General features: G+C 39.0%; 1 protein-coding gene across 1 annotated transcript in view; it reads right to left on the minus strand.

Moving 5' to 3' along the window:
- The window catches only part of RNF38 (ring finger protein 38), a 137,281-nt gene that overhangs the window by 80,704 nt on the left and 38,385 nt on the right, over nucleotides 1–18,192 (minus strand). Inside the window, exon 2 of the mRNA XM_052644606.1 lies at nucleotides 4,715–4,785. The gene's annotated coding sequence lies outside the window, so the exon portion shown is untranslated. The remainder of the gene's footprint in view (nucleotides 1–4,714; nucleotides 4,786–18,192) is intronic.

An 18,192-nucleotide genomic window follows, 5' to 3' on the forward strand; every position in this document is an offset into this window, starting at 1 on the left:
TTAACTGACCAGAAGACATTTAAGAATGGCCAATAAACATATAAAAAGATGCTCAGCATAGTTAGTCACTAGAGAAATGAAAATTAAAACCACAATGAGATGCTACTTCACACTCACTAGAGTGGCTGTAGTTTAAAAGACAATCAGGAAAAAGGAGTATTGGCAAGTATGTGGAGAAACTGGAACCCTCAGGCATTTGTTGGAATGCAAAATGGTTCAGCCACTTTGGAAGAGTTTGACAGCTCCTCAAAATGTTAAAATCATGTAAAAACAAAAACATACTTACAGGCAAATGTTCATAAAAGTGTTATTCATAATAACCAAAACACAGAAACAAATATCCACTAACTAGGGAACTGACAGACAAAATGTGCTAGCTCCACGCAATGGAATATTACTTACCCATAAAAAGGAATGAAGTGCTGATTCACGCTGCAACATAGACAAACCATGAAATCATCACGCTAAGTGAAAGAAGCCAGACACAAAAGGCCACATTTTTTGGTAATTCTATTTATATGAAATGTGCAGCACAGGCAAATCCACAGAGACAGAAAGATTAGTGGTTGCCAGGAGCTGAGGGGAAGGAATAATGGGGAATGACTGCTAAGGGTATGGGTTTCTTGGGGGGTAGTGATGCTAAGTGTTCTAAAATTTGATGGTGGAGACAGAGGAACAACTCTTTGAATATACTAAAAAAACCCACTGTTTGCAAGGATGAAAAATACTCTATATAACTTTAAAAACCCTGTTAATACTAAAATTCCAATCGCTACGAACTTCTCGGGAGAGGGATTGAACATAGTGCTGCGTATTTTTTTTAATCACCACGTATCTAAAGAAAACTGAATATTTAAAAGATACAAGGAAGCATGCAGTCATGAAAGAGAACAGCACATCTCCCACCTTTCTGAAGGCGGTGTGTGTAGGATGACTGTACACAAATCGGATCGGTGCCTTCTTCTGTGACCAAAGGACTGAAGGCCAGCGCAAGAAGTTCTGTCCAGAAAGGACTTCTGCTCTGACCAGCCATTTACATACATGCAGTTTTGAAAGAACTCTCCCATTTCCTTCTCTCAAATGGCCAGCTTTCCCAGACATATTGCCAGGCACGCAGGAAAAGTGTACCATTGAGGCTACAAATGAATTCCTCCCACCTGAAGTCTCCTCTTGTCAGACTATTCAATGTTTTACCTCATCCTCAGGACAGATCTATCCCCCCATGCCAGGCTTGTTCTCACTGTGAAGATGACTACTTAACTCCACGTATCTCAGGTACATTAGCTGAGTTAGGTTAATTTCAATACCTAAGTGAGACACACATATGCTATCACAATCACATATTTCCCCTATTCTTTATACTTTTAAAGTACTTTGTCGTAACCATCACATCTGACCAGTGCAACAGAGCAACACACAGTGTGAGGGGGTTTCTGAGTGTGAAGCAGGGCTGTCAGGTTAGAGAGGCCTGGAGAAACAAACAGTCATGAATCCTTTCGGATGTCAAAAGAGCTGGACAAGAAAAAGCCGACAGGCCCAAACTGCCTGCCAACTGACTTGGTTCACTGTGGTTCTCCAGGGCCTTCACTAGAAGATACGTTTTTCTCTGAGCCTGTCAGAGTTGAGTATGTAAAACGACGTTAGGAACAGATTTCTTCAGTTGGTCAAATACAGACACTGGAATTAAGGAGCTTGGGTCTGAATCCCTGTTTACTGGGTGATCTTGGGCAAATTACTTAATCTGTCTCACATTCCTCACCTACAAATGGGAATAAAACAATCCCTATTTCAAAGGGTGTTTGGAAGGCAATCTTCTCCAAATACTTCTATATCCCTTACCTGATTTATTATTATTCATAACACAAATGAACTAACAGTACCTTTAATTATGTTCTGCCATCTCCCTAACCATTTACAGAGAAAGCAAGCTCCTTAAGAGCATGGACTCCTGTCTGTTTTGTTCACTATACTTGTCTCCAATGCCTAAAACAATGCTTAGTTCACAGTAGGTACTCAAATATATAATTGATGTTTGCTACTTGGAAGTTATGGGATATGACATTACAAATGAATATAAAAATATTCCTAGAGGGCTTTGTGTGAATTGTTATGCCCAATATAAACTGAACATGAAAGTATGTAACTCACAGTATTCAACAGTAAACCTCAGAGCTGCAGTCAGCTCCTTCCAGCTCTGTCAAGCTGAGGTACAGCAGCAGAGAAACTTAAGTTGGAAAACAAGCTCAATCATGGAATTTGAGGGCTTGCTACTTGCAAGGCTATAGAAGGGACGTACAACAAATGGCCCTTTTACTCCTTGGTTCCACCTCCATCACACATGCATTAGTTAAAATTCAGACAACTTTTAAAAACATCAACTTTTGTTTCCAAATCTGAGAAATGAACCATGCCTGAAAGTTAAGTGAAGATAGTAAGCATCAATGTGTTTTGAAAATGTGTTCAGAAATAACCAATTATTTTACATGGCTTATATCAAGGATAGAAGAACTGGTCTAGCCCCAGCACTCCAGGGTGACTCCCTGGAATGGGAGTCTTTTCTCTGCTGGGATTACAGCTTCCAAATTTATTTTAAAAACAGGGTTGAATTAGCTGTGCTCTGTAATCTTGTCAATTTTCAGAGAGAGAGAGAGAGAGAAAAGAACACATAATCCAGGTGGCATGTATCAGGGAGCATGTTTCATTGCTGCTTTGCAAAACCAATATCCATTTATTATAGAAAGAAAGAAGTCAGAAGCTGCTACAAACATAATGATCTGATTCTTATCCTATCTACCACTCTCCTTCCCAGAATGATGTCTAATGATCCTATTCAAAGCTGCAATCTGTACCATCCAATTCTTGGTGGTCCTAATCCCACTTATTCTGCTGTACATTTTCTGCAACCCACTGTGCTTACTGTAACATACTGTACAACATATTAAGTTTAATTGCCTGCCCCCCTCCCAGTCAGACTGCACATTCATGAAAAAACAGCAATCTTTATTTGTTTTGTATCCTGATGTATTCCCTAAGTGCCTAGAAACATAGCTGCCAATCAACAAATATTATTTGCTGACTGACTCAGTTGAATAAATTATAAATATATTCAAGAGACCCTGATCCATTCTCTCCATTTCCCTCTGGGAGACAATCATAAATATATGCGTGGTAGGCAGGAGAGAGAGGAGAGCAGAGCAGTTTCTGACAGTCCTTTGATAGGCTGATCAAGTGACAAAATCCCTCAAATTTCTCTTCCCTTTCCCCATGTATTTCAGGAGAGACCCCATCCTAAAAGCACAAAATCAATTATACAAAGGTTCAGAAATTAGGAAGAAAATGATTTTAAAGTAGATAAAGAACATGTGGCAGAGGTGGACAGAAATCTCATCTCTAGACTCTAAACCTGGCTTCTCCACTGCAAGTGAACCATGGATACAGGCATATCATACTGAGTAGGGGAAAGAAAATGTAAACCCCACACATTTTTACAATTATGTAACACAATGGCTCATAGTATTACTGACCTAAGGTGACTTTGCCTTTTGTCTCTATCATTGGTCTTATTTTCAGACGCTTATTTCTAAAATCTGTGATATACTACATTTTAGGGAGCTAACTATATAGTCTAGTAGTCTCTTTCAGAGGCTTGCTTCTGAAAGAAGTTAAAAGTTAACCCCATGCCTCTGGATTACTATCATAATAAGAGAGAATCTGGAATACTAAAAGTATACCACTCTCTCCATAAACAGACCAAAATCTGACTGAGCAAAGCTCATAGAGAGATCAACACACAGAACAAAGGCCATTTGGAAAATCCCAATGTTCAACCAACTTCTTGATCAAGCTCCAACAGGATGAGGGAGGAGGATCTTGATTAAAACAGCAGAGAAAAACATCACTTGGATTGGTCTGCCTGGGGAAACTACCAAGGGAGCGATACATTCCTGTACACAAGACACAGGAAATGGGAGGGAAACCACTGGAAACTGATGATGGAAAAGACTGAATTTAAGCCCTTCCAATATCAGCAGCCAGAGGGTCCAAACACCAAGCCCACGTTAGTATCCACGTCAAGGCCTGGGCCATCACAGGTGCTCGTGAGTACTGAAAAGCCCCCAAAGATCAGTTTCTTTAGAGATAAAAGAACAGAAGCAAAATACCAAAAGACTGGACCTGATTTAAAAATAAACAAAACAAGCCTAAAGCAGGTTTTTTTGGCATGAATCAGACAGGTTCCATGCTCAATCCTCAACATTTAAATTGGCTTTGGAAATGGAGCGGAAAAAAAAAGTAAGTATAAGAAGAAGCCATAATATAGTCAACTACAAAACAGACCAAACTGTAATGTGGAAGATATTTCAAATTGGAAACACACACAAATTGCTGAGATAGTTATCAGTTTTGGAAACACCTGTTCGGATATTAAGATAATCCATCCAGGCTGTTCAGGAAAAGAGGAAGTGCAGTGACAGAGACAGGAATGGGGGTAAGGAAATGGAAGGTTATCAGGAGTCCAGCCCACCTCCTGGAATTACCTGCAAGTTTTCTGGAGCAGTCTAACAACGCAGCAACAAACCAGAAAGGCCCTCTGTATCTCAACACTGTGCCCCCCAAGTCACACTCTCCTGCCTCTACATCCCGAGTTATGCAAGTGAATTCAGTGATACAGGGCAGCATGCATTTTCAACATTGTAGACATCAACACGGACCTCACCTTGTCACTGTCATCATGACAAATGTGGTCGTGATGGATGGACTGGCACTGAAAAGAAGCACCAACACTACCTACAAGAGAAAGGGAGGAAAAGTTAAGATGCAATAATTCCTTACATTTAACCTGCTTTACCAATTACATGTGCTTTTATATCCATCATCCCATCTAATTCTCAACAATACTCGGAAACAGGCAGGATAGGGATTGTTATTCGTGCAGTTTGAGCAAAACAAAACATAGACAGGCTGACTTGCACAAAGGAGCAGTCAGTGAAACAGCAGGTCTGAAACCAGAACTCCATTATTCAAACCCTTAATTCACCACTTTCCACTACACTGAGTGGTTAATTTTCTGAGTAAGGCCATCTAAATAAGCAAAACAGCCTTCAATAAGGCAAACTTCTGTTTAGAAAAAAGAATACTGATTTTTAGACTACATATACTTGCTTTAAGGAAAAAAACTGACAATATAAATTCTCAGCATACAAGTAACACAATCTAATACACAATCACACGATTATAAGCAGGTTTCTATTACTTTAAAAAATATACATTTTTAATATACCCAACCATTTGTTAACTTGAAGAACTATCTCCTAGTAACTGCTCTATGACAACAGTGACATTTCTAACCAATAGGAAAACAAATGACCACGCAATAAATGACTGGAACAACTGATAAGCCATCTGAAAAAAGTTTTAGTTTCTACCTCACCATATAGAAAATGATGGCTCAAGATCTATGTAAAACCAATTTTAAAAGAAAATGCCGATTTAAAAAATAATCTTGGAGTAAGAAAAGATGATACTGTATAAAACAAGAAGGCATAAGTGAAAAAATCAGCAAGCATGACTGTGGACCAAAATGAGGAAAACCCCTTCTCCTCATATGTAAGAATTTAACCTTGGGTTAATCCTTGTGAACCTGATTAAGATAGCACGCCACCTATGTTATCTGGCAACAGTGTTTATGACAGAAACTACCAAATTAGTAAACTGCATCTGGACTGGAAGCAGACGGAATGTAGGAAGCCATGTTCTTGAACTTCTGAGTGTGGCAATATGTAATTAATTAGGCATGTATGTCCCTGGCAAAAGACCCTGGAAACCATGCCCACGGAGTTCCCTGCACCACCCCACGTGGATCTTATCCCTTGGAGCCTTAGCTGTGAGGAGAGTACTTCAGAAAGAATGAACTGCTGCACGGACTCCCACTGTCTGACAGTTTATCTAACAGACGAGTTACAGTTTCTGTCCTATATCCTTCTGAATAGTGTTGCCAAGTGAGAACTATGGTGGCTTTAGCAGTCTGAATGTGCAAGTGTTTAGTTGAGCCTAAGAAGATACCCCACTGTCATTCCTGTGGACGTTACACTGATAGGTACCATATTTTATAAAACTGACAATGTCATCATTTCAGATGTCCTAGTATTCCACATCCTTGAGAAAGAATGCTACCAACTAAACTCTGACACATTTTCTTAATACTAAAAATTTTTATTTTATACTTACTGAAATAACTCTTTAGACTTTAAAGATAGACTTTTATCATATATTAGCCTTATATATTCATAAAAGAAAATGAGAATATAATTGGCAATAACTGAGAAAATTATTAAAAGTGATAAAGGATAAAAAGTCTTAAGGGAATTCCCTCGTGGCACAGTGGTTAGGACTCAGTACTTTCAGTGCCAGGGGCCCAGGCTCAATCCCTGGCCAAGGATCTAAGATCCCACAAGCGCAGTATGGCCAAAAAAGTCCTTACTAGATAAATGTAACATAATTTCTTCAAATGTACAGATTCAATAATCCCAGTGACAGTGACATTCCTAACTTCCTAATATAAACCACTGTCTCCCATTTTATATGATACTGATAATAAAATACAAACTTGATTAAAAAAAGAAAACAAATTAACCTCAAACACAAGAATAAAAATGCTAAACATAGTTAAGCGTATATATTAGAGCACACTAACTGCATATGTGATATATTAAGTATGTCACCATGATCTACTCGTTTGTCTTAAGAAAAGCCTGATTCCTTAATTAATTCAACAAAATTTATCAACAAAGTATTAGCATAAGAATCAGTCTTAGAAAGTTTGATCACATCAAAAGATGCTGAAAAAGCATTTGCAAATATTTATTATCAATTTCTATTTTTCAGAAATAAACTTATTGGGGGTACGAGGGAGTCTCAAGAGGGAGGGGATATATATAGAGAGAGTTATGACTGATTTGCATTGTTGTACAGCAGACACCAACACAACATTGTAAAGAAATTATCCTCCAATTAAAAAAAAAAGAAAGAAAGAAAGATTAATAAGCTTAACAAGTTTTTGCCACTGGATGACAATTCTGGGAAGGATAAGGTGGGAGAAGGTCCAGTTGCCAAAAAGGTTCAATTACAGATAAGAATAATATAAACCACAGAGTTCCCACGGGTACTAATAATAACAGTTAACATATTTAATAGTCAACAACCATGATTTGGAAGAAAGAATATATATACACAACAATATCTCCAAATATTAAAATCTCCTGGGAGAATACAGAATGACAAATTTAGTCACAACAAACTATTCTGTCAAAGATTTGGTAGATGTGTCTCCAGAAGTTGGTAAAAATTATACTTTCTGTCTCCTATTAGTCTAATACCATGCAATACTAAAATCAGACTGGTGAAAAGAATCCTAAGAACTGATGAAATATAAGCATACATTAGATACCTTTCAATGAGGTACCAAAACAGACATTTATCTTATCCTTATGCAAAACCCTTGTATTTAAGGTATGATGTTATGTGTTTTTCTGCTGGACATAGTCTAAGAAGAACGAAATTGTGCTGGAAATAGTTCACATAATACCATCTAACAACTGTGGGGGAGACCACCATTTGGGACCATCGTCAAAAAGTTGGACTCCACGAACCTGGAAAAATGAAGGTTAAGATACCTAATTTAGCAACTTAAAAACCTCCTTCAAAAGAGAGCATTAAAAGTAAATGAACAGACATCCACATACCAAAGGGGAAAAAAAAAGAACCTAGACACTGACCATATTTTTCACAAAATGGAGCACAGACCTAAATGTAAAACACAAAAGTGTAAGACTTCTAGAAGGTTAACAGCTGCCCCTACTCTCTTTCGTGAAACCCTTTCTTCACTTGGCCTCAGGAAAGCTTCCTATATCACTGACTGTGTCCCCTTTGCTCAATTCTCATCTCCCCAATTTATAAAGGTTGGAATGTCCCAAGGGTAAGTCCTCAGACTTCTCTTTTCTATCTATATTCACTCCTTTAGTGATCCCAACTAGTCCCATGGCTGATGACACCAAAATTTTAACTTCCAAGCTCTCCCTCCTCCCACCCCAAGGAAATCCAGACTTCTATACCCTGCTACCTATTTGATATCACTTAGATATCTAAGCATCATCTCAAACATAACATGTCCAAAACTGAGCTCTTGATCTTGTCCTCTAAGCCTACCCCCAGTTTCAGGACATGGCATAACTATTCACCAGCATCTCTGGTCAAAACCCCTAGCATCTCCCTCAACTTCTCTCTTTAATTCACATCCCACGTTTGATGATCTGGCAAATCCTGTTGGTCCCATTTCAAAAATATGCCTGAACTATAACTACTCAGCATCATTCACCGCCGCTACCTAAGCTAACACCTGGACGAATGTGATAGTGTCCTGACTAGTCTCCTTAGTTCTGCTTTTCCCCATGAACTTTTCCTACCCCCTCCCAAGTCTGTTCTCCATGTTGTAGCATGAATGACGCTTTTCGAGGTTCAGATGGATCATGTCACTCCTCCTCTGAAACCCTTGGTTACTTCTCCCACTCAAAATAAAATCCAAAGTCCTTACTCCTTCATCTACAAGGTCTCATATGACCTGGGTATCCTAGATCTTTCTGATCATATCTCCTACTGCTTTTTCTTTCCTAAAAGGGAGCTAAAAACACAATAAATACACACTTGTAGCAAATTATCATGCTAGTATGTTATATACTTGAAACACTGTCAATCATCACCACTATATACTTTAAACATTGTCAAACAGGACCATTAACAGTTCTTTATACGCAGCAATATTGTCTCCTAATGCCAGGCCCATCTAGAACTCACATCTCCTTTGCTGTCATGTAGCATGGTTTTCCAAATGTCATCTTCTCTCAAGGATAGTTGGAATGTAACTGAAACTCTTCAGCACATTGCTTTGAAGAGAAAAATGTTGTATTAAGTTTGCAAAACAAACATATAATCTTCTTAAATAAACATCAGCAGAAAAAAACATTGAGATACATGCAAATTCCTTGAAATCTGAGTATAAAAAAGAAGAGGCATTAAACCACAAAACTGAACTGCAGAGGCCTGGGCAAAATGTGCACAGCTCTTTAAAAATGGTTAGGGATCTTTACGCTGTCATGAGAATGCTGCATTCTGAACAGTTAGAATCATTCCTCAATGCACTGTAATGGTAGTGTGTTAATCTAGCAGTATGAAGTGGGCCTCTCTTAAGCATTGCCTAGACTCAATAGCTAGCAGTTGTCACCTCATAAACAAAGATTTCTGTGCTTTTGTTTGTTTGTTTGCCACACTACACAGCTTGCAGTATCTTGGTTCCCTGACCAGGGACTGAACCTGGGCCCTTGGCAGTAAGAGCGCAGAATCCTAACCACTAGATCACCAAGGAATTTCCAAAGATTTAGGTGTTTAAAAGTGAAGGTTTTGAGCTACAAAAGTGGACAATGGCAAGAGCAACAGAACCAACCAAAGCACCACCTGCTTTCTGAGTCCTGTTCTACAGGACCAAAAGCAGCAGCTCCCACTGGCCGAAGTTTTATCAGTTTAAGTATTGAAAAAAAAAAACCACACAAAAATAAGAAAAGACTGTAACTAACCCAAACACTTCATATTCATGAAAATCTAGGAGTTCCTTAATAGTTCCTTTTTAAAAAGCATGCATTTATCCTACCTATTAGACTAAATGAACAGCCCTAGTTCTATATTATAGTAGAGTGCCGACACATAAAGAAGGAATTTCAAAATTAGAAAACATCATTTTGCACAAAACGGTTGATTCCAGCAAGGATTACCAAAGGCTAAAATCGTTAGGTGAATGGCTGATGGGAGTTTGTAAACTGCCAAAGAAACACTATCTGTCATTGCAGGGAGAACCTAAGGACACCATAAAGAGATAAAATCCCATCATCTTAATCCAATCACCCATTTTGGCATCATTAACAGTGGGCCAACCAGATGTGACTTCTGATGTGATACACTGTGAAATTCAGACATCACCTCTGCTTGGTAATCAAGCAAAAAATACTTTCCTTGGCTCCATCAAACTATTGGATGTGATTGCCAGTTTACAGGAAACACAGGGGATAGACATCACAGGAAGCAATCAGCTCATCCAAAAGTTGGTTCTGCAGGAGTTCTCAGTAAGTCAGTGTTATTATTATTCTAAAAGGAAAAAGAAAAGATAGGAACTGTGCTAGATTAAAAGAAATTAAAGGAAATAATCAGATACAATGTACATACCAAACTGCATATTAGTTTAAATAAACCAGTTAAAAAGGTATTTGGGAGATAATTGGAAAAATCTGAATATGGTAAAAGTAGATGAGATGAAAATTTACTGAAATAAAAATGTTTAAAAGAAGCAGAGTAAAGAAGAATATGAATAGTATGATTTCATGGTGGTTAAACAAATACATGCATACACAGATATGTGAAGGAAACATTCAGAAGAATGCACACTATGATATAACAATGATAGTCCTTGGGTGACAGGAGGAAATTTTTTCTTATCTTTGTTCATCCATATATTCTGATTTTCCATGATATCTGTTAAAAAGGGGGGCCTAGCTTCAAGTATCCCTAGGAATACTAGACCAAATAGAACAAACAAACTCAAGAAAAAAAAGACTCAGAAAAAAAAAAAAAAAGAGATGGAATTCTCTGGCGGTCAGTGATTAGGACTCTGCCCTTCCACTTCAGGAGACACAGGTTGGATCTCTGGTTGGGGAGCTAAGCTCCCACAAGACATACAGTAGAGCCATGCAATACAGGGGGCTCCAACAGCACCCCCATGACTACAAGCAGGATTCTTGAGTTGAACTATCCTTTACCTTCTCTCTCCTTTGAGACCCTGTCTACAAAATGATCTTGGTGGCAATTGTTGCATCTCTGCTAAGATGCAACTGTTAGTCTACGTGCAGGCAGGGATATTTTTACTCATTTTGTTATTAAGTTCTAGTCCAAATCCATAATGACTTGTGACAAAAATACCTTGGAGAAAGCCGCTGAGACCAACCTATGAGTGCCTGCCTGTCGCATTCATGAAACTCCTCAAAGGTGATGTCTCTCTAACATACCAAGAACTAGGAGTACAGACATAGAATCACTGACCTGGCCTGACCTGAGGCCAACAATGGGCAGGTAAGGACTGAACCTCATGTTTCAGTGATCTAACCAGGGCTTTTATTACACCAATTAAGTACACAAAGGCTCCTGGTGGTAAAGAATCCCCCCGCAATGCGGGAGACCTGGGTTCAACCTCTGGGTTGGGAAGGTCCCTTAGAGAAGGGAAAGGCTACCCACTCCAGTATTCTGACCTGGAGAATTCAGTAGACTATACAGTCCATGGGGTCACAAAAAGTCGGACACGACTGAGTAACTTTCACTTCATTTAAGTACACAAGGTTATGATCAAGGCTTGGAACAGTTATTTCCCATACGTCCCAAGGATGTCAAGTGATTAACTTGGGTCAGAAGTGGGCTATGATGGAAGTCATGTCCTGACAGAATCTCCTTGATAATCCGAAGACAGGATAGCAAGGCAGAATTCATTCTTTGATTGTGGCAGATGGATTTGTAAGTTCTCACAAGGAGGCAGTGAAATTTAGATAAACGATGCTAGGTCTTACACAGCTTCTAGATTCTTTAGGACACCAGTACAGGTCCTTCACATAGTTGGTATTCTATACAACTTAATTATTCTGAAATTTGGTCCTGTTTTCTGAGGTATTAACAACCCTTCCAAATCAGTCTTCTGAAAACTTAATTAGCCTACCAACCACCACAATTCAAATAATTGGCATAGATACTAAAAAGCATTTAAACTCAATAAAAAAACAAAACAAAACAAAACAAAACCCTAAGCTACGTCTTGTTCACTCTATACTGAGAGAGACAGGTAGACTTCATAAAAGCCAGCCCCAGCACTTTGCCCGTAGCCTGGAGACTGCTACACTCTAGAACATGATCTTGCTGGGTTTTAGTCATATCACTTGCAGTAGCCTTCACAACTGGTACTGGGAAACCAGAGTCTACAGCACAGCTGCAAAGAAAAGTGTCACTGTGACTTACTGTCACTGTAATTACTGTCTAAAAGATCCTCTCAGCACTTGAGTCTGATTTTTTGGGTCTGCTCCCATATACTGCTTTTTTTAGGGCTCTTCTCCTTTCACTCTGGCAGAAGAGTAAAAGTGACTGATTTTATAGTAGGACAGGAAAACATATTGAGCCATATCCAATCCTTGGCCTAGAGACTGCTACACTCTAGAACATGATCTTGCTGGGTTTTAGTCATATCACTTGCAGTAGGCTTCACAACTGGTACTGGGAAACCAGAGTCTACAACACAGCTGCAAAGAAAAGTGTCACAAAGGTTCCAGGTTTTAACAACCAACTAATAACTTCCAAAAGATACCTGCTCCAAAGATTTAGTATCACCCAGTTGTTAAAATCCAACTTTACTTACTCATCTACCCTTAATGTTTCAAGTTTTCTCCAAATGAACTTGCAGAACAGACTGCACTATTTTTAGAAAACTTATTTAAAACTTACTAGACAGGGCTTCTCTGGTGACTCAGTGGTAAAGAACTCACTTGCCAATGCAGGAGATATGGGCTCAATCCCTGATCCAGAAGATCCCACACGCCGCAGAGCAGCTAAGCCCCTGCACTGCAACTATCAAGCCTGTGCTCCGGCACCCAGGAGCCGCAGCTAGTGAAGCCTGCGCGCCCTAGAGCCCGTGCTCCACAGCAAGAGAAGCCGCTGCAATGGGAAGCCCATGCACTGACACCAGAGAACAGCCCTCACTCTCGGAACTAGAGTGTAAGCCTGAGCAGCCACGAAGACTCAGCACAGTCAAACAGAAATAAGAAAATAAAAAAGGACCACCAAAAAAGAAAAAAAGCTTATTAGACAAACTCTACTAACTAATACACTTTAAGACATTACTAATATAAACTGTGTGCTTGCTAAGTCGCTTCAGTCATGTCTGATTCCTTGTGACCCTATGGACTGTAGCCCACCAGGCTCCTCTGTCCATGAGACTCTCCAGGTAAGAAAACTGGAGTGGGTTGCCATGCCTTCCTCTAGGGAATCTTCCCTACCTAGGGATGGAACCCACATCTCTTACGTCTCCTGCATTGGCAGGCAGGTTCTTTATCACTCGTGTCATCTGGGAAGCCCAGGTAATGTAAGGTAATTTTAATGTAAGGTAAATTTTGATAAATAACATGTGAGGAAAAAGCCAGTTTTACTCTGTAAGTGACTCAGTTGCTTAATTACTTTTACAATAAGATCTTAATGATACTTCTAGCTACCAAGAGCAGAAAACTCAATTTCAGAGTTCCAAGATATTTTGTTTTAAACAATTTTGTTGAGATATAATTCACATACTATGCAATTAATCGATTTAAAGTTTAAAGTTGGGGTTTTTTTTGGCTGTACCACATGACATGCAGGATCTTTTTTAAAAAAATACTTATTTGATTGTGTCAGATTTCAGTTGCAGCATGCAGGGTCTTTTGTTGTAGTGCATGGATTCTCTAGCTGTGGCTAGAGGGTTCACCTGCTCCACTGCATGTGGGATCTTAGTTCTCTGACCAGGGTTCGAACCCACTTACCCTGCATTTCAAGGCAACTTCTTAACCACTGAACCATCAGGGAAGTCCCAGCAGGCAGGATCTTAGTTTCCAACCAGGGATTGAACCTCAGGCCCCTGCAGTGCAAGTCCCAAAGGTTGTTTTTTTTTTTTTTTTTAAGTATATTCACAAAGTTGTGCAACCATCATCACAATCAATTCTGGAACATTTTCATTACTCTAAAAAGAAACCTAAGGCCATTACACCTCATTTTTCCCTTCCATGAGCCCCGGAAAATCACCAGTCTAGCTTGTGTATGTGCCTATTCTGGATACTTCATATAAAAGAACTCATAAAATGTGGCTTTTGTACAATAACTGACTTCTTTCACTTAGCTTAATGTTCCTTTGCAAGGTTCACCCATGTTATAACATGTATCAACTCATTTCCTTTTTATGACAAAATAATACTCCAGTGTGTGGATAACCATTCATCAACTGCTGGACATCTGGGTTGTTTCCACTTCGGTACTATTGTCGAGAGTGCTGTTATGCCATTCATTTTTGCATTGATGTTTGCTTTACTTCTCTTGAGTGGAACTGTTGGGTCACAGGGACCTCTTCTCAGCCTTTTAAGGAACTGTTTTCCAAAGTGGCTAACATCATTACACATTTCTATTTCTTTCTTGAATAGAATGAACTTTGGGGTCAGACCTAGATACAGTTTAGTCATCTACTGAATACGGGATCTAAGGCAAGTCATTCAACATATTACATGCCTTCCTCAGCTCTAAAGTGGGAATAGTTGTATCTACTTACATCTACTTCAGAGTTGTTCTGAGGATCATTATTAAGGTTAAATATATGAAAATGCTCACAGCACAGTGCCTGGCACATAGGAATTCAAGAAATGGTGCTATGAATAACACTTCTATTCAAACCAAGGCTGCTGATGTGCCTGTGAAACACTGTCTAATTCCTTAATTTTTCACTAGAACTCTTCGATTGCACTGATCACACTATCATTTTTTGGTTACATGTCTCTCCAACCAGACCATAAGATCCTTAATTTATCTTTTCATATTCTAGCATGGAGCACAATTCCTGGCTCATGGCAGGCACTAAGTAAACGCAGAAACAAAGTTAGGTAGAAATGAAATAAAAGAGTGAAAGTCAGGGTGGTAGCAATAGATGGGGAGAGAAAGGAAAGGAAGCCTTCCTGAATCATCATCCTTTCTCCCACACAAGCTGCTCAGGCCTCATAATACGTTTTGTATATAACAGTTAAATGCATAGAAATTCGATTTCCCTTCTGGATTATATTTTCTTTGGAGTCAAGAGACTGAGCCTTATTCATCTTTATAACCTCTGCAGAACCTAATGCCAAGTTTTGGTCATAGAAAGCGCTACTAAAAAAGTTTACTGAATACAAAGACTTTGCACAATTGATTAGCTCTGATTTTATGCCTAACAAAGGATCCATCAAGTGAGGGAAGGAGTATGCTTCAACTGAATAGATACAAGCTGAGGGAAGTACCCTTACTTCTAGCCCTCAAGGCTATAATTCTTGAATAATCCATTTTAAAGCACGCCCTGAGCATCTGCTGAGTACCTACTCTGTAGCAGACACCCATGTAGAAGACACAGCAAAAAGCAAGCAAAAAACTCCCTTGCTCTATGGAGTTTACAGCTCAGCAGACAGCATTTGCCTTCTCTCCTGAAGGTTCTAATCTCATTCATACTCCAGAAGTTTCATTTCTGCAATTGCTTTATTCATTCAATAAATATTTATCAAACCCCACTGTGTCAGATCTATCCTAGGCACTAGGGACATGGTATATATAAGTAAAGGTCTCTCTCTGCCTTTCACTTATCTTATATTTTAACAAATTCTATAAAGACGCATTTCCCAGTCAATTCTGTGAAATGTCATCTTGTAAATGTAAGCTTAGTCATGTATTTAAGTTTAAAAAATAAAAAAGAATGAAGTGGTTTATGATGAAAATAGAACTCTACTACCAACCCCACCCCAGTCTCTAGTCTCCCCTCCCAGAGGCAAGCATGATCAAATCTCTTAGGCATTCCTTCCAGTACTGGCCTCAATTTTCCTACATAATATGCATATATGACTACTGCTTGGCTATCAAATTTTATGTTATTTATAGGGCTTCCTTGTTGGACACGACTGAGCAACTGAACTGAATGGGTGGCTCAGACCGTAAAGAACATGCCTGCAGTGTAGGAGACCTGGGTTCAATCACTGGGTCAGGAAGATGCCCTGTAGAAGGAAATGGCAATCCACTCCAGCATTCTTGTCTGCACAATTCCATGGACAGGGGAGCCAAGAGGGCTACAGTCCATGGGGTCATAAAGAGCTGGACACAACTGAGCGACTAACACTTTCACTATTTAATTTCGGTCATACTACTATCAGACAACTAAACTCTTCCATTCCTCCTGTTCCACTTCCTATCTCATCCAGTCCTCCAACACAATTATGTCACATTTTGTGTTTGGATCAAAATGATAAGTTATAGAAATTTCAGAAATAAGTAAGCTCTCCCAAGGAGAGTAGAGTTTTCTAGGCAACAAATATAACCTCGTTTCTTGCTAGGTTTCTGTGTTTTCTTATATACTGGGGCTTACAGGTTTTTAGTTCTTAAAAAATATCACCTGCTTCAGAAATAGACTCACAGACACAGAGAACAGACCTGCGAAGGTGGAAAGGGGTAGGAAAGGGATGGGCTAGGAGTCTGGGGTTAGTAGATGCGAAGTTTAATATAGAGAATGGACAAACAGCAAGAGCCTACAGTTAAACACAGAGAACTATATCCAATCTCCCGGGACAAACCATAATGGAAAAGAATATACAACAGAATGTATATATGTGTATAAGCTATACAGTAGAAATTAGCCCAACATTGTAAATCAACTAAAATTTTAAAAACTTCTCTGAATTGCCTTTAAAAAAAAACACCTGTTTCAAATCACAAAACAACTCATTTAAATATTAAGCTTCCCATATAATACTGTCAGCTCTTAATGCTAAAGACAGCCTTCCGTGTGTATATTCATAATTGTGTAATAACGTTTTATAGATGAATCTTCCACTAAAATTAGGCTTTTCTTGCTCCCGAGTGGTAGCAGGGTGTTCTGTTTTGTTTTTATGAGGAAGGTACCAAAATGTTAAGAGTGAGTAGAAAAGTAAAAACCTGTGTTAAGTTCATTGTAAAGTATCTGGGGGTGCACCAAACGATCTCCATGGGAAAGCTGACATTAAACTGGTAATCCAAATGAAAAGAATGCTCAATTCAATTTGGAAAGAGTTAAACCACTCAGCTCCTTTTCTAAAAGATGACTGCCCATTATTAAAATAGTAATGATAGATAAAAAATCATCTTAGATTCATTTACATCCATTTTTTTTTCTTCTATAATGTTTGGGAAATATTCTAATTTACAGAAGCAAAATCAATAGCAGGAAAAGACACAGTAAGATTAGCTCTACAGAATGGGAACATAAGAATAAATATTATAAAAATGAATAGCCATCCATCTTTCAGCCTTGCCATGGCAACCTGGGTCACTAATCTTTGAGGTTTGTTTCCTGACTTGCTAGTTCTGAGAGAAAGCAGTTTCTACCACCAGAGGAGCAAAAAGTCAGGCTCTTCCTCCTCCCTTTTTGCTGCCCCTACACAGATGAACATTGAAGAAGCTAATAGGATAGGACTGGCTACTTAAAAGGCCACTCAGGCTGCAGTGGCACGTGGCCAGCCCTTCCCTCCCTCTCCTGGCATTTCAGCTGAGTAAGGCAAGAAGAATGAGAGAATTCACCTGTCAACCTTACTATCCAAGATGCCATTTCTCACCCAGCAGCAGATGGGTCATATATGTTACTGAGACCAAATATAAATGCCAGTACATAAAACCAACTCAGAGGAAAATCTACCTAAACTTGGGTCAGTTACTGTTGCTATCTCTCCTAAAATTATTCACACATCCTTGGTTGTAAAATGTTTATCCTCCATCTGCGTAACTAAACTTTTCCACTCAAATTCAAAGCTTTCTAAGGGTAACAACCTAAAAAATAGTGTCCACTTATCATCTGATGAGTGATAAGCCAATTAATGCCGCTGTCAGACTGAGCTTGGTGCTGGAAGGAGGGTAAAAACATCAAAAACATCGGTCCTAGCTTCAGTCAACTTTCAACCCACGAAGGGAAAACAAAGCCTAAAATAGCTTGTCAAGATGGTTAACTTCAGACCTTAAGTGCAAAGGCAATCCAGTGAGTGAGTTTTTTTTTTAAACAGATCTTCAAAGTAGTCCAGGATTCTCAATTAGATTCACTGCTCTAAACCAAGTATTCAAGATTCCTCTCTCCATACTTCATCCCAATCCACTTACAAGCAGGAAAAGTTTCAAGACAGTCAATACAGCACAGTACAGTACAAAGCTTTCATTCAGCTAGGGCAAAGGCCTGGAGATAGGAAAGCACACTCATTCTCGGATACATTTACTTCCACAAAGTCAAAGAGGTAGGGAGGTGGGGGAATTGTCAACGCCATTCCTAACTGGAAGGAAAAAATTTCTCTC

The sequence above is a fragment of the Budorcas taxicolor genome, chromosome 8, assembly GCF_023091745.1.
Source record: "Budorcas taxicolor isolate Tak-1 chromosome 8, Takin1.1, whole genome shotgun sequence".
Lineage (NCBI taxonomy): Eukaryota > Metazoa > Chordata > Mammalia > Artiodactyla > Bovidae > Budorcas > Budorcas taxicolor.